This window comes from Cricetulus griseus (genome assembly GCF_003668045.3).
Source record: "Cricetulus griseus strain 17A/GY chromosome 1 unlocalized genomic scaffold, alternate assembly CriGri-PICRH-1.0 chr1_1, whole genome shotgun sequence".
Classification (NCBI taxonomy): domain Eukaryota; kingdom Metazoa; phylum Chordata; class Mammalia; order Rodentia; family Cricetidae; genus Cricetulus; species Cricetulus griseus.
The window spans coordinates 177,818,875-177,840,910 of NW_023276807.1; positions in this window are offsets into that span (position 1 = coordinate 177,818,875).

A 22,036-nucleotide genomic window follows, 5' to 3' on the forward strand; every position below is an offset into this window, starting at 1 on the left:
CACAGTTTCTTCAACAGAGGTTTCAATATTATAAAATTTCCCATGTTTATCTTAGGAGTCAAGAATGACTTGCATGGGGAGAGAGCAAAATACAAGGAACTGTGAAATGACTAGAAAGTAATATATGACGAAGTTTTAGGAAGAATTAAAGAAAAACATCATGTAATAAAAACAAAACTCTAAGCTGGTAGTATGTCTAATAGTTGAATAAAGGAGATTGAAACAATATGGGACATCATACAATAACTTACACCAATCCTCTGGACAGTAGACAATGGTAGTCCATGTTTCTAAGAGGAGGAATGCTCTGATGAGAATGTCAGTGGAAGAACATTTTCTTTTTTTTAAAAAAAATTAAAATTTATTTTATGTGTATGGGTGATTTTGTCTGTGAGTATATTTACACATCATGTTCATGCCTACAGGCCAGAAAAAGGCATCATATCCCCTGAAACTGGAGTTACAGATGACACAATAGTGGTCCTGTGAATTGAACCCAGGTGTTTTTAACTGCTGGACCATCTGATCAGCCTCCTCCTTCTCTTATGTAAATTAAATATCTCTCCCAATAAGTAGAAGGTAAATTGCAAATCTATTAATGAAAGATCACAACAGACACATCTAGTTCTTACACAATATACACAGCTTCTCATTTCTTTATAAGTATGATAACTCATGCTAGAGAATCCAGGCCCTCCAGTGAATCAGGCCTCAGAAGAGAAAACTGTGAGAATGACAGGAAGCACTTATTCTACAGATATCCACACAAACCCCAAATCACTAACAAACTTATCATTGTCACCTTATATGGTTTTGTGTCACACATTACCCAAGCCCTACTCCCCTACTCAAACTGGCTGACCTGTCCAGTAGCTGGAATCAGATGCCTTGTTATTTGCCTTTGTCACAGAATACAACACATATTCACTAAGCCTGTTTCCTCATACAGCAAGATCTCCTCTTCTCATGGAAACCCCTAAAAGCAGACATCCTGCTTTGTCTTGCAGAAATGAAACTCTCTTTCCACCATCTCTCACTCCACCTTGACACACTCCGATATTGACTGTCTTCCCTGTCTCTAACTAATCACATGACTTGCCTAGCCAACAAATTGTCATTTGAAGAGAATCATTCCCAGACAGTTTGATGAAATTCCGTGAATTTCTAATTCATAGTTTCTGAATGACTTAGTTTGTTTTCTATTATTGTGATAATACCATAACTGAAAGCAGCCTGGTGGGGAAAAGGGATTTACACATGACAATCACTGTCCGTCATTGAAGACAGCAGAGGCAGGAACCTCTAGACAGCAACTGAAGCAGAGAGCATTGAGGAACACTACTTACTGGCATTGTTGTTTAGGCCACTCACCTTGGTGTCTGTGCAATCTATCAGGCATATATTTCCCTTTTCATATATATTTCTCTCCTTTTTATATTAATATTGACTTTGTAGGAGTTTATAAGCTCTCTGTATGTGAGCAAACAATATGTATATATACACACAGACACACACACACACACATATATACATATATATGTATATATATAAACATACAGACACACATATATACATATATGTATTATGTAATTAGTTTTGAAGAATTAGCTAAGATCTTTAAAATGCTTGTAGGCTTCTCCAATGAATCCATCTGGGCATATTTTAAGAAGGCTTCTATAAATATTAATATCCTGTTTTGTCATGGGTCTGTGACCCATTGTTACTAGCTTCTTAGTGTGATGTTGGTTGTATTGGATGAATGTAAATATTTATTCATTTCTTTTAAATATTTTAAATAAATTACAAGTTTTTGAAAGTTTTCTTTTTATAATATAATAGTCTGAATTTCTTTGGTGTGTGTTGTTCACTGTTCATCTCTGATTCTGTTAATTTGCATCATCTCTTTCTTTTCGTTTTAAAAATTGGACAAAAGGGAGGAAAGTTTCTTTGATTTATTTATCTCCTCAAAGAACCTGCAAAGATTTATTTCTTCGTTATTTTCTTTGTTTCTGTTTCATGAATTTCTGCCCTGAATTTTATTTATTTCTATCAGCTGGATTAGTCTTGGTCTTATTTCCAAATGCTTAGTTGCCATAAATATCTCCCTTAGCACTGCTTCTAATGTATCCCTGAGGTCTTCTTGTGTTGTGTGTTCATTTTCATTTGATATTCCAGGGAGATTCTTGTTTCTTTCTTTGTTCTTTGACTCATTCATCACTTAGCAATGTGCTATTTAATTTCTATGAGTTCCTATAATTTACTAGATATTCATTTGCTTTGTAGTCAGATAGGATACATGGAGTTATTCCAAGTTTCTTCATTTTAGATCTGCTGTATGTTCCAGTATAGATTAAGTAGAATATACATTCTTGGTGTTTGGGTGGAGTATTCAGTAAATATCTGTGAGGACCATTTGATGTATGATGTCATTTTATTCTTATGTTTCTCTGCTTATTCTTTTTCTGTGTGGCTCATCCATTAGATAAAGTAGGGAATTGAAATGAACTCTTATTAATGAGTTGGAGTGAATCTATGTCTATAAGTCTAGTAGGACTTCCTATGAATTCAGATGCATCACATTGCCATTCATAGATGTTTAGGACTGTAATGTCTTCTTGACTAGTTGATCCCTTGGTCAGAATGAACTGTCTTCTATTTCTTCTGTTTAGTTTAATCTTAATTATGTTTATTAACCAAATTTTAGGACAGTAATTCCCATAAATTTCTTGTCTCCTTTATTTGTAATACTTTTTATATTCTTTCACTCTAAGGTGGTATTTAAGTTGATGATTTTTAATAAAGAAAGTACAGAACTGTGTATTTTTGCTTGAGGAGCTGAAGGGATTATTATTGAAAGGTTTTTATCAATTTCTGACATTTTGTTATTTGACTGCTTGAGTTCTTAGTCTTATTTAGTCCTCTGAGTTTTTAGTTAGTGTTCTTCATGTTCTTAATTTTGGTAAATTATAGCTCCACTTGCTTTCTTCCTATTTTTCTTGGCTAGGTTTATTTCTGTCTTCAGTCTGAACTATTGTTTCCTCTGTTCTCTGTAGGGCTTGTTTGATGAACTTGAATTATTTTAGTCTCTTTGTACCATGTAAAAGTTTTCTTTCTGTTTCAACTACAGCAGATAGATTTGCTTGATTAAAGAGGCTAGAGGTATCTGTGGTCTTTTGAAACTTGAAGTACATTGAGTCTCATCTAGGCTTTAAATTTTCCACTGCATGGAGGGATGGCTATTATTCTGATAGCTTTTCCTTTATATGAGACATGTGGTTTTTTGTTTCTTCCTGCTTTCAAATTCATATCTTTGTTCCTTTCATATTTTAGCTAAAATATGGGATGGAGTTGTGTGATGATATATTATTTATGATTTATTAAAGCCTTCCTGAAGGAAGCAAATTCAGCCAGAATCTATAGAACCAGGCACACACCTTTAATTCCAGCAACCAGAAGCTAAGGGTGGTGGTACACACCTTTAATCCTAGGATCTCTGTGGGTCCTAGACCACCCAGATCTATATAAGATTGATTAAGTCCTAAAGAGAATTAACCCCCACAAAGATGATGTCAGCACCTAGGATCTCATGCCTTTGATCCCAGTATTGGGGATGAATGTAAGACAGGATAAAGGTCTCTCTCAGTATCAGGCATTCATTCTCCAGCTACACTGAGGACAAGAAGACTCAGGATTCTCTAGCCATGATGAGGAGACAGTAGGATCAACCCTTGCATCCTGAGGTACCTGTAAATGATAGTATCTGCTACTTTGCTTTTATGATCTTCAGCTTGAAGGTTGAACCCTAGCATCTGTCTCTGGATCTTTAATTTACTCATGTAAATTAAGTTGCTCTTCTGCCCTTGTATGCTTCTTGTATCATCATGAATGTGACTATTCCTTAGTTTGAGGAAGTTTTTCTTCTATGATATTGTTGAATGTTGGTTCTATGCCACTGACCCGAGATTCTTCTCCAACATTCTGTGTCTGAAGTTAAGGATTCCATCTATCCTTAGTACTACAAAGATCCTTCATGTTATTTTCATGTGTTACTTCATATTCTTTGCTTGACTGGTACAATTCCTGGACTTTTTCTACTTTATCTTAAAGTCTCAATATTATATCTTGTATTTGACCCATTCCACTTGTAAGGTTTTTCCTGAATTTCTTTCTATAAAACATATTTTGTAAAATTTTATATGTATAGTTACCTTGCTTTCATGTATGCATGTGCACTACATAAGAGACCGGAAGTAAATGTCTGAAACATGTACAGGAGTCACAGATATCTGTAAGTCTCCATTTGGGAACTGGGAATCCTTTAGAAGAACAGCCAGCGCTCTTAACTGCTGAAATTTTTTCCAGTCCTTTCTCCTAAATTGTCTGGAAAGGTTTTGAGTTTTTCAATTCCATCTTTATTTCATTTTGAGTTCTTTACAGTAGTTGTTATATCTCCTTGCTGAATTTGTTTTTCAAATCTTGAATTTCCTCTGTCATTTAATTTAGCCATATATTTATTTTCTAGACTTTTATTGCTGTGCAATAAGGTGTTTGTGCATGCCTTCTTTAAGCTTCTTGAGGTGTGAGAGGAAGTTTCTGGTTGTTCATGGAGTTCATTTAGGTACTTCTCATTAGAGAACATTTTTATAGCATTGCTTTATTTTTAAGGAACATATTGTTTGGTCCTTTCATATGTTTTTATTATGTGACTGGGGAATATGGACCTCTTTCATTGTTTGTGTTTCTGATGTCTGATTCTAGGCTGTACCAGTAGAAATTTTATTTTGCTTGTATTATTGACTAAAATTGGATGATTTCAGATAAAGTTTGAGGAACAGGTACACAGTAATGATTTTGAATCATAAAAATAGAATAAATTTTGACACAGTGGTAACCAAGAAGGCAGGCAAATTTTTAAAAAAATGACTGAATCTGTTCAGGCTGATGTGCTACCTATCCTCTGCCTAGGATAGTATGGGTGTACCAGGGTCTTAGGGTATCATTATGCCAGGTCAGTATACAGGCTATATGACAAAAGCTAGGTGTGATGGTTAGGAAGTGTGTGATCAAGGTTTGTGGAACTCACCAAACTGGTCAAATGTACAGAATGCCCACCCAGGGCTAAGCATGATGGCTGCACATGGAACAGGTTGTGAGAATCTTGGGGAATTGTTAGACTGATCCAATATATTAACTCCACCATCATGCCAAGGCCTGAAGATTGAAGACCATTCTGGCTAGCTAGGATCCAAAAGACTTGGGAGACTTGGCTGGCAGATATAATTGATGACATTGTATAGTCCTGGTGGTTAGTTATGGCTCAGGTGATCTAGAGTTTTGGAGATGCACAAGATTGGGATGATACACAAATGTGTAAAAGTTGGAAAGGCCTGGAAGTTGAATCTGGGGTGAGAATGTTAGGATTATGACTCATTAGGCAATCATTGGGATTTATGATGTAAAACCAGGGTTCACCCAAGAGGTTTAAGATTACATAGGCTTTCAGAAATTCAGGGGACTAAGCAGATTTAAGTGATACATGGAATGCCAATCTATAATAGGGATGTGAACTAGGGGTTTTTCTAATAGTTTCAAATTAACTTTTAGATCTTAAAGTATCTTATCCTCTTTTTTTATAGATTGGTATTAAGTTTTAGTTTCAGTCTATATGTGGACATCCAGCTTTCTCACAACCAATTTTTCAAGCTATATTTTATATAATATACAATTTTTAGCATTTCTTATTAATAATTATTTATCTGGACACAGTGATTGAGAGTCCATTGTGTTCTACTGGTTTAGGTATCAATACCATTTTTCTTTTGTTATAAAGCTTCAATATTATGCCCCAGAATTGCCTTTTGCTTGGATTTCATGTCACCTTTTTGTGCTGTCACAAGAAATTTGGGAATTTTTTTCTTTTGCAATTATTCTATTTAGTAGTGTTATCCATTATTACATTGGGGCTTATGTCTTATTCTTATATCTATTAGGGTTATTTGTATAAAACTAAGTAATCCTTCAACATTGGACCATTTAAAGGTCTTGACAATGTATCTTGGTATATCACTCCTGAACTGTGTTCCCAATAGGATTTCTTTAATTCAAACCATAACTAAAATGGCTGATTCTCCACCATGTTTCACATCATGTGACCCTGACACAATAGAAAAATAATATGTATTGTCACGTCTGTCTCGACTAGTAAGAGAAACACGACCACGACTCTTCTTCAAGCAGTTTATTCAGGAACCTTGTACATCAGCTTCTTCCCCTTCTTCTACCTCAGCTTCTACCTCTACTACCCCCCCTCAAAGCCCTTAAAAGCAAGCTCATTACCCAATTAGCTCATGCCACCTGGAGATCCCGGATAGGTCACAGCTGGAGGAGGCACACCAGATCCACTAAGCGCTTCCAAATAAGGCTTGTTTACAGCTAAGCTCGGTCTCCCTGGCATCCAGCCAGGTGCCATCTTGGGGCTGTGGCTCCCCACAATGTATGTAATATTTCATTTGATCACAGTAGCAACAATGACATTTCTTTATTTTATTATGCTTTTCTTCCCCCCACAACTTTATTGGAAATAGATTCATTTCTCATATACTACATCATGATTACAGATTTATCTCCCTTATATTTCTCTCAGTTCTTCCCCACCTCCCCTCCCATACAGATATACTCCCTATCTGTCTTTCACTAGATAAGAACAGGCTTCTAAGAAAAAACATCAAATGGAAGTTGGATGTGGCAAACCAACAGAAAGAAATGAGGCCAGAAGACGGCAGTCTCGTAAGAACTTTAGATTAAAAGTTATAATATATTCACAGAAGACCTGTGTAGATCTCTGAAGGCCCTGTGCTTGTTTCTTCAGCCTGTATGAGCTCATATGAGCTTTGCTCAGTTGATTTAGAGTGCCTTGTTTTCCTGGTATCCTCTATCCCCCATGACTTTTACACTCTTTGCACTGCCTCCTCCACATCATTCCCAACTGTGAAGGCAGGGATTTGTCTATGACATCCATTTAGCACTGAGTGCTCCCAGTCTTACTTTCTCTATGTCATGTCTGGTGATGGGCCTTTGTACTTGTTCATATCTGCTGTAGGAAGAAGCTTCTCTGATAATGGCTGAGTAATGCAGTTATCTCTGAGTATAGTAGAATGTCATTAGGAATCCTTTCATCATGACGTTTTAAAAAATTTCCAGTAGTACTTAGTATAACCCAAGGTCTCTGAGCTATCTGTTCTCTAATTCTTGGTCACCCAACCAGTATCAGGTATGGTCTATCTCATGGAGTGGTAATTATGTCAAATCAGACACTGGTTGGTTACTAGAACAAGCTCTGTGTCTCCCCTGCTCTAGTGTAATTTTTCAGGCAGGACAGCATTGCATATCAGAGGGGTTTTGGCCAGGTTTGTGTATAAGTTTCTCTTTTGGTAATCCATAGAGTTATTTCCTGCCCCAAAACACTAGAACATAGAGCTGAAGGTTCTATATAGGCCCCAGATTAACCTCTTCATGTTCAATAAGTTGTATGGGTTTGGGTTTGTCTTCAGCAATCGGGCTTTGCTGTCAGTTTGGAGAGATCAACCTGTTGTCTTGGCAACAGCCTGGATTGTTTTGAGATTTGGCCAACAACATCAAATGGATGTAACCCTATCCCAGTACTGGAAGTTTTGGTTGATGACAAGAGATTCCTTGGTGGGGACTCCATCTCACCCTTTATTAGGAAACCTCATTAGGATCACCTTCATATATTTTAGGAAGTTTCCAATGCACTGTTTCCATATCACCTCTCAAATATCTCTTAATTCTAGACGCCTCTCCTGCATTCCCTCCCCTTTCCCACCTGATCCTCCCATTTGAGTTTCACCTGACAGTTGTCTGCCCATAAAAGCTATTCTATTTCCCTCAGAAGGAAATCCATGTGTCCCTCCTTCTCCCTTCCTCTGTACCCAATCTTTCTGGGTATATGGATTGCAGCTTGATTATGATTTTCTTAATGGCAGATATCCACATATGAGTTAAGACATACTCTGTTGGAAGTTTTTAAAATGGAAATATAAAGGGTTTTTTAAAGGAAGAAGTTATATATCCAATTTATGAATTGTATTGTAGTGTGACTAGCCAGAAGAATAGTCTCAGTGGTGCTGTTAATATACTTAGTCAAATTTTACAGGATCTTCTTTTTCCTCTCTCAGTGATTATTTTGTGTCTTTTATTACCTTTCTGAATTTAGAAGCCCATTTCTTTTCTATTTTCCTCACTTGGCTTCAGCCAAAGTTGTACCACTATTAGTGTATTCATTTGTATAAACTTCAGAGATTACATGTCCTTATCCTCTACTTTTTAAGTATATCATTGATGCTTATCGGGGAACAGAAACTGCAAATTAGTGTTGGTGCATATCAATTATGTTCTAGATTCCTTTAAATCCACAGCCTTATAAGAACATGCATACATAGTTATTCTCCCACAGAATAGAGAATTATGGTCTTTTTTGGTTTCTGTCAGTACTTATGTGGTGGCAAAGTTTAACGATCAAATTGAGCCCAGAGAGCAAATTCCACATCCACTTGATAAGTGCTGCTTTCTCAATAGGTTTCAATTCTCCTATATAAATGTTTTTGGCATATGATTGCCTCTTGCTTATATACTGCTATTTTAGTCTGTTTTCCCTTCTGCTTTCTGGTCTTTTGAGTGCATTGAAAAAATTCAGATAAGACACAAAGAGCTTAGTGTATAGATAGATGATTTTTTTTATAAGAAAATGTGGGAAACTCTCAAGGAGTGAGAGTAGGGAATGGTCATGGGGACTATTGTGAAAGAAAACACTCTCAAGGATAAGAAAGAATAATGGCAACAGACATCATTATGTCTACAAATTTCTTAAGGACAAAAGTGCCAATGGCCAAAGAGAATGCTCTGCAGTCCTATTGTTTAAGGAAAGCTAGTTGCCTTTCTAGAGTCTCTGAATCAGATGAGTTCCTGAAGAGTGTAGCCTTGACCAGGTGATTGAGATGGGCCCATTTGGCTTAACTTCAATGGGAGCATGGGTCGTGACACTTATATTAGATAGTGACCTATCTAAAAATGACAGTTAAAAATGTTATGTTTAGATAGTCATCTATCTAAAAGTGGCAGTTAAAAATGTTATGTCTCTACATAGGACTGGTTATTATGTAACATAGGACTAGTAATTATGTAAACAAACAGAATAAAATTAAACAATAAAAATGAGACTGTAACTCATTTTTAAAATGCAAAAATGTGTCAAAACACCAATGTTTGACTTCCTCTGTGATTCACAAGGAAGCCATGCTATCTAGTCCTTTATTTTGCCTCCTCTTCTGTTAACTTCAACACAATTTTACATTTGAGAAGGGTGATTTTAGTGGTTTTTTCTTTCTTTTTCTTTTTTTGCTCTGTCTTCTTTCATTTAGTACTACAAATTCCAAAATGGAACAATTGATATATTTTTCTTGTTCACCATTGGTTCATTAATGAGGGCCCTCTAAAGGAATAGAACTGATAGAATGAATGTATACACAAAGCAGATTTGTTATATTGGTTTACAGATTAGGTTTCAGTGGTTCAATGGCTGTCTTATAATGGGGAGATTAAGAATCCAGTAATTATTGAGTCTATGAACCTAGATGCCTCGGTAATCCCAGTGTGGCAAGAGAGGCTTTGAGATTAATGGTGAGGTGCTAGTTTTCAATCTATGTTGGATTCCCAAAGAAATTGGTTCTAATATCAATAAAGAAATTCCACAGAAACAGGACTGGCAAAGAGAGTATGAGACTATTCTGTTGTCCCACCTGGTACATCAGCCACTTATAAATAATCACTCAGAGGCTCAATAGTAGCTTTGATGTTTGCTGATGGTTCAGGCTTATTACAGCTAGCTCTAACACTTACATTAATCAATTTCTTTTAATCTATCCCCCTTTTTGTTTCTAATTTTGTTAATTAGCATGCTCTCTCTCTGCCTTTTGGTTAGTTTGGCTAGAGGTTTGTCTATCTTGTTGATCTTCTCAAAGAACCAACTCTTTGTTTCATTGATTCTTTGTACTATTTTCCTTGTTTCTACTTTGTTGATTTTGGTTCTCAGGTTGATTATTTCCTGGCATCTACTCCTCCTTGGTGAGTTTGCTTCTTTTTGCTCTAAAGATTTCAGTTGCTCTGTCAATTCTCTAATGTGACTTTACTCCAGTTTCTTCATGTGGGCACTTAGTGCTATGAACTTCCCTCTTAGCACTATTTTCAGAGTGTCCCATAAGTTTGGGTATATTCTCATTAAATTCTAGGATGTCTTTAATTTCTTTCTCAACCCAGGAATTGTGCAATTGGGTGTTACTCTTTTTCCATGAGTATGTAGGTTTTCTGCAATTTGTATTGCTGTTGAATTCTAGCTTTAATGCATGGTGATCTGATAAGATACAGGTGGTAATTTCAATTCTTTTGTAACTGTGGAGGTTTGCTTTGCTGCCAACTATGTGGTCAATTTTAGAGAAGGTTCCATGTGGCACTGAGAAGTAGGTATATTCTTTTGTGTTTGAATGGAATGTTCTATAGATACCTGTTAAACCCAGTTGGGTCAAAACTTCTGTCAGATTCTTTGTTTCATTGTTAAGTTTCTGTCTTGTGTTCCTGTCTAGTGGTGTAAGGCAGGGGTGTTGAAGTCTCCTACTATAAGTGTGTGTGTGTGTGTGTGTGTGTGTGTGTGTGTGTGTGTGTGTGTGTGTGTTTATGTGTGGTTTGAGCTTTAGTAATGTTTCTTTTATAAATGTGGGTGCCTTCGTATTTGGGGCATAGATGTTCAGGATTGAGACTTCATCAAGATGGACTTTTCCTGTGATGAGTATGAAATGGCTTTTTTGTCTCTTTTGATTGCTTTTAGTTTAAAGTCTAGTTTGTTATATATTAGGATTGCTATACCAGCTTGTTTCTTGAGCCCATTTTATTGGAAGCTCTTTTCCCATCCTTTTACTCTGAGGTATTGCCTGTCTTTGAAGTTGAGGTGTGTTTCTTGTAAACAGCAGAAGGATGGATTCTGTCTTCACATCCATTCTGTTAGCCTATATCTTTTTATGGGTAAGTTAAGACTATTGATATTTAGAGATATTAATGTCCATTGTTCGTTTGTTCTTGTTTGTTTTGGATGTATTGTTGATGGTGTCATTGTGTGTGTATTTCGCCCTCCTGTTTCTTTTTGTTGTTGGTAAAATTAGATTATCTATTGCCTGTGTTTTTGTGAGTGTAGTTATGTTCATTAGGTTGGAGTTTTCCTTCCAGAACATTCTATAGTGCTGGATTTAATTTTAATGGTTTAAATTTGTTCTTTTGTCATGGAATATCTTGTTTTCTCCATCTATAGTGATTGAAAGTTTTGCTAGGTACAGTAGTCTGGGTTGACATCGTTTCTTCCTTAGTGCTTGTAGGGTATCTATCCAAGACCTTCTTGCTTTCAGAGTTTCCATTGAGAAGTCAGGTGTGATTCTGATTGGTTTGCCTTTATATGGCACTTGGCATTTTTCCTTTGCTGCTTTTAATATTTTCTCTTTATTCTGTAGATTTGGAGTTTTGATTATTATGTGTCGAGGTGACTTCTTTTTGTGGTCCAGTCTGTTTGGTGTCCTGTAAGCTTCTTGTACTTTCATAGGCATATCCTTCTGAAGGTTGGGGAAGTTTTCTTCTATGATTTTGTTGAATATGTTTTCTGTACCTTTGAGCAGTGTTTTTTCACCTTCTTCTATACCTATTATTCTTAGGTTTGGTCTTTTCATGGTGTCCCATATTTCCTGGATATTTTTTGTTAGGGATTCGTTGGACTTAAGGTTTTCTTTGGTTGATGAATGTATATCCTCTAGCGAGTCTTCAATAGCTGAGATTCTCTCTTCCATCTCTTGTATTCTATTAGTCATACTCATATCTTTAGTTCCTGATTGTTTAGCCAGTCTTTCCATTTCCAGCATCGCCTCATTCTGTGTTTTCTTTATTGTGTCTATTTCAGCTTTCATGCTTTGAATTGTTTCAAGAGCTTCCTTCACTTGTTGGTTGTTTTTCTTGGGTTTCTTTAGATATTTTAAGAAATTTGTTTACTTCTTTAATTTCTTGGTTTGTCTTTTCCTCCATTTTGTGTAATATTTTGCTTGCTTTTCTTCTATTTCTTGAAGGGATTTTCTTGTTTCCTCTTTAAAGGTCTTTATCATCTTGCTGAGATAACTGTTGAGGTCCATGTCTTCTTCATGCTCTGTGTCGGGCTTTTCAGATCTTTCTTGAGTGGAGTCCCTAGATTCTGGTGGTGTCATAATGGTCTTTCTGTTGTTGAGTGAGTTCTTATTCTGTCTTCTTCCCATATCTTCTTCCAGTGGGTGCAGGAGGGGTCTCTCTATCTCCTCTTGTGACCAGTGGATTGAATGTCTGCTGCTCTGGATGGTCTTGCCTCTCCTGGTAGTCTCCTTACTCTGAAGGAGTTAGGCCTTCATAGGGGTCAGGTCAGAGGGGGGTGACGGGAAGTTAGAGTGGGGTGTTTCCAGACTCAGGGAGTTCCTGTCTGCCTGGGCAGGTCTACCCTGAGCAGGCTCACACCAGGGGAGATCGGGTTGAATGGGACTTTGGACAGGAGTTGGGTAAGAGCAGAAGCTCACTCACCTCATTGTGGATCTGTCGGTAGAAAGTGAAGGAAGAGTGGCATGTTCCCAGATTCTGGGAGATCCTCCCTGCCTGGGCGTGTCTACCCCAAGCAGGCAGATGCCTGGGGAGATCAGTGTGAATGATGCTTTGGACGGGAGTTGGGTAAGAGCAAGAGGTTCACTCACCTCATTGTTGATTGGTGGGCGGAGGGATCTGCCCCCCCCCTTTTAAAAGAGAACATTGTCTATGGGCCTGTTCAGATATAGGGTGGAAGTATTTTTTATCTTTTTTTGTAGAGGTCAGCTCCATTATGGACCTTTTGCATGTCTATTAAGCAATTAATTTTGTAAGTGGAAAGAGAGGTCAAATGGGAGGCTCAAGTGCCTGTCCATAAACTATGTCCTCTTTCAATAAGGCCTCAGCGGGAGAACATGATAAATGAGAATCATTTTCAAAAGTGATTTTTAATACCCACTCAAAGAAATTCTTATTCATGAAGTCAAGATACATAGTCATGAACACACATTTTAAAAATTCTCCCAAGGAATATAATTATTAGTCCATTTTTATCTGCAAGAATTTTTTCTTGCTATTTTTTTTACCTTTTATTGAAAATAGATTATTTGTTCATATAATATATCCAATTTACAGTATCCTCCTCCTTTACTCCTCACGGTTTTTCCCAACTTCCCCTCCAAATCCAGGAGCTTTATGTCTCTCATTAGAAAAGGAAATAGCCCAATTTTCAAAAGAATGATATAGGAGGTTCAGGAAACAGTTTAGCAAGAAAATAATACCCGATTATTTATCCTATCCTTTAAGCCTCAGAAGTCATCTCTGTTACCAAAATCTCCATCAGCAGACTTCTCCTGCTGTCCAAAAATTTCCACATTGTAAAAACTTGATAGGAAGAGATACATGCTAATTAGTCTTTGAATGTCTTCCAGAGCAGATGACCACAGCCCTATTTCAGAGCAGCAGGCTATATGCTCATTTTGCTTACACAGTTGATGACTAAGACACAAACATTTATGCAGGGGTGAGTTTGGAAAGGCAAAATTATCAGAAAACTATAAAATTAATTCTCAATGATCTGAGCAGCTCCCTGCTTTAAATATTTCATTAATTGTCAGCCACTTGAAAGCATTCTAATATTCCAATTTGGTAATGAAAATCCAAAAGAATAGAGGAGTATTCCTTTTCTTTTCTAACCTTCTTTCTTGGCTGGTTTTGCTTTTGCAGAAAAGTGTTAGCTGTTCTGACCACCCATAATAGATATTGTCCTAACAATTTGACAACTACACTAAAGTTCCTAATTTCATGAAATGTAATGCTTACATGTTGTTTTGTGCATAGAGTCCTCTTCTGGTATTTGGCACTCATTCCCTATTCTACACACAGAACTTGAAAAAGATATAAAAAAGAAAGCAGAGTTCTCTTTGGTACAAGTTCCAGACAAAGCCTCATGTCAACCAAGGATGTAGGAATTCTTTTCTTCAGGTTTTCTTTCTCTCCTGTCCCAGTTACTCTGGGTTTCATCCCTTAGGAGCTGTGCACATCAACATTCTGATTTTTCCTAGTTATTTAAATATTGATGGGAATTGTTAGTAGCCATTAAGAAATCTTACCTGCAGATATTGTCATGTTCTATGAAGCTATAGATTGAATATGTTGCCCTGTGCTAAGTAGACACTGTGAAAGCAGGAGAACTCACTTAGGCATTGATGCTTGCTTGTGCTTTTATATGATGCACAGGGAAGGCATCTGACAGCCATGCACTGAATGGAGAAGAAGCGTGTTATCATTCATATGGAAGTGTTTTCATCCTGTGGAATAATTTAGTATCCAAAGGCTTTCAGCTAGTTTTAGTTCAGGTATGATTTCCCATACTTCTCATAAAGGAAATGACTTTGAGCTAGTAACAGGGATTCAGATAGAAATAATGGGTTTTCAGGAAGCAGCATGATAGCACCAAATGTTAACAAAATCTGCTGGAACCTAAATGGCAGTAAAATCTTCTATAAGATGAAAATAGACATGGAACAGAGAAAGACAAAGGATAGCAGATAAATTCCAAGAAGACCCGGAATTAGGCTACTTTGGATGCATTTTGACATGTGTACTACAAGAAGGGTCTTTGAGGACTCCTAAGACAAGCTGATTCTTTAGACTCAGAATAAATATTATAGTGGATGAGTGATTGCTGAAATAACTTCTAGAAATATTGCTCTTTCAAATAAGTTCTATTTATCAGCTATTTAAGAACTCATTCTTGAAACTGGACAGACACTCCATGCTTAGCCATAGGCAATTCCTGACAGACCAAGTAGGAAGCCCTGGGACCTTCTTTATTCTCTGTTATTCCAGATCCATTTCTTGGGATAGCATTAAGGACTGAAATAGAGCACCAAGGGCAGCTTCCCCTACTCCATGTCCATGCCTGCTGTAAATCCCTCTGATCATCTCCCTCTGACCTCAACTTCCCCCAGGTTTTGACACTAGCATGCAGTCCCCCAAGAACACACCAACAGATAAGACCAGGAAAACAGACAATTCTCAGCCAACACACTGTCTGAAAACCCAGAGAGGAAGGAAGCCAAGGAACAGAGCTGCTCCAGAACCAAAACAAATACAGAAGTGAGCACTTAAACTATAATCACCCAAACTCAGAAGCCTAGACACCAGTGTAAGGACACAATCAATGCAAGTCTAAAATATCACCACCAAAACCCATCTGTTCTACTACTAAAGCACACAATGAATATTCCACTATAGTTAAAGAAAAAGGAAATGAACTTAATACCATCTATATGAAAATGATAGAGGTTCTTAAACAATAAATAAATACCTCAAAGAAAGCCAAGTAAACACAAACAATTGAAGGACATAAATAAAACTCTTCAAGATCTGAAAATGGAAATAGAAGAAATAAAAAAAAGCAAAACAAAAACAAACACTTACAAATTTAGGGAATCCTGGAAATGAGCAATTTAGGAATGCAAAGAAGAATTACAGATGCAAGAGTCACCAACAAAATAATACAACAGAGACAGAGCATGGGGGTTCTCTTTCCCTCTGGGCCTGCTGGCCAACAGAAAGCATTGGTGGTCCCTGAGCATAAATAGAGGCAGCTTTCTGGGAGACAGATGTCAGTGAACCAAGTAGTTTTTATTACAGAGTATATGGAATTTATAGAATTAGGGAGCCTGTAGAAGAAACCTAATTTGCATTAAGTGGCACACTTCAATCAAGAGGCTTATTACGTGACAGTAGCATCTTATAGCAGAGGCCCTAGTACAAGTCTTTTGCAGAAGGGATCTGTGCCAAAGGTCAAGCTAAATATGAATCAGGTTTCTGGATTGAGAGACAGCTTTCAGATAAGGTCAATCCTCCAGAGGTAGGGACATTCTCAAGATAAGGGCATATTGAGAGCAGGAAGCTTTGCTGGAGGGAGGGTATTCAATGTTGCCAAGCTATTGAAATAAATTGTTAGGTCATGAGGAACCTGTGATCTCTGAGTGGTTAGCAAGGACTTCAAACATTGCAGGACAAAATCTGAGTTGTTGAAGAGAGGATAGGAAAAATGGACTTGCTGATCCAAGAAAATGTTAATTGTAAAATATTCATGATACAAAACATCAAGAAATCTGAGAAATTTTGGAGAGACAAAACTTAATAACAATAGGACTAGAGGGAGGAGAAATATTCAAGCTCAAAGGCCCAGAAAATATTTTCAACAGAATCATAAAAATTGTTTCCTAACCTAAAGAAGGAAGTGAGTGTAAAGTTGCAAGAAGCATACATAATACCAAATAGATGACACTAGAAGAGAAAGCCCTCTTACCACAAAATAATAAAAACACCAAACTTCCAGATAAAAGAAAGAACAAAGAGCTACAGAAGAAAAAATGTCAAGTAATATAAAAAGACAAACTTATTAGAATTATACCTGACTTCCACATAGAGGGTTACTTCCTGAGCCTAGACACCCAGGGGATGGCATAGGCCCTATTCCAAAGGATATGACAGACTCTGAAGAACCCCTCCTGTGGAAGGCCTCACCCTCCCTGGGGAGCAGAAAGGGTTTGGGATAGGTAGGGTGTTAGTGAGGGGCAGTGGAGGAGGAGAGGGAAAGGGAACTAGGATTGACTTGTAAAATAATCTTTTTCTAATTTAAATAAAAAATGAAAAAAACAATAGAAATAAAAAAGAATCACAGCTGACTCTTCAATGGAAATTCAAAAAGTCATAGGGGCCTGGACACATGAGTTGCAGACCTTAAACGACCACAAATGCCAGCCCAGATTACTATACTCCATAAATTTTCAATCACCGTGAAAGGAAAAAATAAGATATTCAATGATAAAGTCAAATTAAAATAGTATCTATCTAAAAATCCAGCTATACAGAAGGTGCTAGAAATGAACATATCCAAATCAAGGAAGGTAACTACACACTAAAACACAGGAAATAAATAATCTCTCATCAGAAAAAAACAAAAGAAGGAAAACACACATACATGTATGCACCTAATGTATGTTTTGACTATTATAGGTGACTATCTGTAATCTGTATTTGATTTTATATTACATTTTTAATAGAGCTGTATAAGCACAATACCCACAATATGGTAGAAATATACCATAACAAATTTGACCTTAAATTTTTATCAATAAACCAAAATCCATACCAATTCCAAGTATTCATATCTATATCATATTCCCCTTTTTCTTTAGAAAGAGATTTAGTGTGACCATTAACCACCTATAAACAACCCCATTTAAATGAAAACAAACATTTATAAAACAATATTTGGGAATGTGGCTGTCATTATCTTCATACTGCTTCCTGAACTTTGAGGGTGCTGCCAATCCCAAAGGGATCCTGAGAAAACCCAGAACCCTGGCAAAATCCTGGCTGTAGTGGTCTGTGTGGCTGGATCATTTCAGCTGTTTTGGATGTTGGATCACCTAGGCCACTGCTAAAAGTGATCTTGTATGGTAATAGTCTGGAAGGAATCCACAGCTTTTCATCTTCTGTGGACATAGAAGCAGAACTTCTTTTCCAAAGTAACATGTTCTTAGATATAAATTTTCAAGTCATTTTCAAAATATATAGGTTGGATTAATCTAGCTGCATTTTAATCAAATATGTTTATCAGCTGTTGGTTTTTCCTCAGCAATCTAACAGTGCAAAGACAACAGAATAACTTGCAGGATCCAGACTCTATGTGGATTTTATGTTGTTTCCTTTTTACTCTAGTACTTTTCATTTTTGTTTTTGTTTTTTTGTTTTGTTTTGTTTTGAGACAGGGTTTCTCTGTGTATCTTTGGCTGTCCAGGGACTCACCCTTAGACCAAGCTGGCCTTGAAATCACAGAGATCTGCTTTCTGCTGTTCCCAAGTGTTGGTTTTAAAGGCATGCTCCATCTCACCCAGCTACTCTATTTATTTAAGAACTTTCTCTATCCTTTATTTTTTCTTAAGCTTATCTATATTTTTAATCACACTGTAAACAGTTTAGTGGTTTTGTTCCTCTGAATCTGTCCTTATTGTAAATCTCTTTTTCTAACTACATGAGTCTTAATCTGCTAAACAGCATGGCTAAGATTAGAGTGGCGGTTGGCTGTTTGGCTTTCCAAAATGGTGGTGGTATAATTATTGCTATTTCTGAGAGCTGTGCTCACCACCTCAACCCTGATATTTGCTGTCATCCAACAGCTTGTAGCACATTGCCCATAAATCTTTTTTTTTCTATATGAGTAAAAGCCAAATCTGCCATGCAGCATGCTGTTTCACTTGGAGACCACCTCTGTGTGCCAAGGCTCCGGGAATCTACCATGCTGTACACAGCCTATATGCCATAGCATTTCTGTATCATGGCCTGCATGAAATTGTGAGACTAGAAAGCACAGTGCATCTCTGTTTCTGTGCATCAGAATTCTTTTTAAGAGTTTTTCAGGTCTTACATAGAAATTTTGTAAAATGTTTGGGTGCTACATGTAGTGGGGAGTTTCTGTCCCACCCCATTCTGCAGCTGTGCATACATAATACACAATTATCCATATTGTTATTTGTGAACTGGTGGCATAAAGAAAATTCTGTATATGGCAGACTTCAATAATCCACTCTCACTAGTAGACAGTTCATCCAAACAAAATAAAGCAAAACACAGAAATGCTGAAGTTAAAATAATATATAAACTAATGGACCCAACAGATATTTAAAATGCACTTCACCGAAACAAAAAAGAACATACCCTCTTCTCTACATCTCAAGGAACTTTCCCCAAAGTTGACCACATACTTGGAACAAAGAAAATCTCAATAGATACTAGAAAATTGAAATAGCCCTTTGCATCCTATTAGACAACCATGGGTTAAAATAGGACAGCAACAGCAACAGCAAAAACAAACAAACAAAAAAACAGGAAACTCATAGAAACTGAACATCTCTCTACTCACTAAAAAGTGTGTCAAGCAGAAGTAAAAAAGATTAGTCTTTCTAAAATTTAATGAAAATGAATATACACATACCCAAACCTCTGGAACACAAAGAAAGTGGAAAGTTCACAACCATAAGTAACTACAAAATTACTGGAGAGACCTCCTACTAGAAATTTAATAGCACTCCTGTAATCTCTAGAACAAAAAGAAATAAGCACACACAAGATGATTAGAAGGCAAGGACTAATCAAACTGAGGGTTAAAATCAATAAAATATAATAAAAGTAAATGATACAAAGAATCAATGAAGCAAAGAATTGGCACATTGTGAAAGTTAACAATGTAGACAAACACTTACATAACCTGCCTAGAAGATAGGCCAAGAATATCTAAATTAATAAAATCAAAAATGAAAAGGGGAATAAAATAACAGATACAGAGGCAATCTAGAGACTATTAAGGACATCCTTTAAAAATATTTACTTTATTAACTTGGAAAATCTAAAGGTAATTGATATTGTTGGAAAGGCACCACATAGCAAATTTAAATCAAGATCTGGTAACAATTTCAATAGACCTATAACCATTAGTGAAATAGAAACAGTAGATGCCATTGGGGATAGCTTGGTGTTCCTGTGGAATCCTCATACTGGGAATTGTTCTATACCTGATTCTTTTGCTTGCTCTTTGGACTCTTTTCTTCCTTTGGGCTTTCCTCATCCAGTCTTCAAATGAGGACTTTGACATTTTGTTTTTTATCTTCTTTTCTCCTGTCTGGTTGTCATCTCTTGAAGACTTGCACTTTTCTTAAGAGGAAATGGAGTGGGAATATATGTGGGGGAGAAGAGTGTTGTGTGGTAGTTAGGAGAGATGGTAAATGGGAGTTGGTATATATACTCTGAGAGAATAATTCATTTTTCATGAAAAATTTAAAATCTCAAATAAGTAAGTAAACAAACAAAAAAATAGAACTAATTCTTTTTTTTTGAGTTTTCTTTTTTGGGAGTTGTCTTTCTTTGAACTAGAAACAAGATTGTTTTACATGACAATCCCAGGTCCCTTCTCCTTCCCATCCTCTGCTACTAGCCTCCCCCAACTAAAGCCCTACCTATCACATATCCTTTCTGCTCACCCAAGATGGTGAGGCCTTTCATAGGGTGTCAAGGAAGTCTGTTGTATCCTTTGGGATATGGCCTAGGCCCACCCCTGTGTGACTTGGCTCAGGGAGTATTCCTCTATGTAGAATGGGCTTCCAAAGTCCACACCTATGCTAGGGATAAGTACTGAATGACTACAGGAGGTCCTGTAGATTTCCAACGTTTCTTCAAGGAAATCCATGTTCCTGGCATCTGGATCATTTTCGCGCTGGTATCCCACCTATCAGTCTGGGGAGCAAGAGCTCCCTGTTGTTCAGGTCAGCTGTTTCTGTGGGTTTCACCAGCCTGGTCTGGACCAATTTGCACTTCACTCATCCTGCTCTGCATCTGGGTTCAAGTTCAGTTCAGTGATAAGTTGTGGGTGTTGGCTTCTACTCCCACCAGCTGCTAGATGAGGGTTATCGGGTGGCATATAAGTCAGTCATCAATCTCATTATCAGAGGAGGACATTTAAGCTAGCCTCTCCTCTGCTGCTTAGATTGTTAGGTGGTGTCATCTTTGTAGATCTCCAGACACACCCTAGTGTCTGATTTCTCTGTAAAACTAAAATGTCACCCTCTATTATGGTATCTCCATCCTTGTTATTTTCTTTTCTTCCCTGGACTCAAACTTTCTGCTTACTCATGTCCTCTGCATCCCTCCTCTTCTCCCCTTCTCATTCTCCTAGCTCCCTCCTCCCCTCATCCCAGGCTCTCAATTTGCTCAGGGGATCTTGACCCTTTCCCTTACTGCAGGGGAACATGTATTAGGGTTCTCCTTATTTACTAGCTTTTCTGGCAGTGTGGATTGTAGGCTTGTAATACTTTACTCTACATCTAAAATCCTCATATGAGTGAGAACATATCATGTTTGTATTTTTGTGATTGGTTTACCTCGCTCAGAATGGTTCCTGCTAGTTGCATCTATTTTCCTGCAAATGTCAAGTTTCCGTTGTTTCTTTCCACTGAGTAGTACTCCATTGTGTAAATGTACCACATTTACTCTATCTATTCTTCAGTTCAGGGCATCTAGGCTGCTTCCTGTTTCTGGCTATTACAAATAGTGCTGCTATGAACATCGTTAAACAGATGTCCTTGTTGTATGAATGTGCTTCTTTGGGGTATATCCCTAAGAGTGGAATTGCTGGATCTTGTGGTAGATTGATTCCCACTTTCTTGGGGAATTGCCATACTGATTTTCAAAGTGGATGTACAAGTTCACACTCCCATCAGCAGTAGAGAAGCGTTTCCCTTTCTCTACATCCTCTCCAGCATAAACTGTCATGGTGGTTTTGATATTGGGTATTGTGACAGGAGTAAGTTGTTTTGATTTGCATTTCCCTGATGGCTAAGGATGTTGAACACTTTCTTATGTTTTGTTCAGCCATTTTAGATTCCTCTATTGAGAGTTGTCTATTTAGTTCTGGATTGTTTGGTGTTTTGCAGACTAGCTCCTTGAGTTCTTTGTATATTTTTGATATCAGCCCTCAGTCAGATGTGGGGTTGGTGAATATCTTTTCCCAGTCTGTCGGCTGCTCTTTTGTCTTGTGGAATGTGTCCTTTGCTTTACCGAAGCTTCTCTGTTTCAGGAGGTCCCATTTATCAATTGTTGATCTCAGTGTCTGTGCTACTGGTATAATATTCAGGAAGTGGTCTCCTGTCCAATTACTTCAAGAGTATTTCCCACTTTGTCTTCTAATAGGGTTAGTGTGACTGGGTTTATGTTGAGGTCTTTGATCCATTTTGACTTAAGTTTTCTGGATGCAATAGGCTTAGGTCTATCTGTAGTCTTCTACATGTCTGCATCCAGTTATGCCAGCACC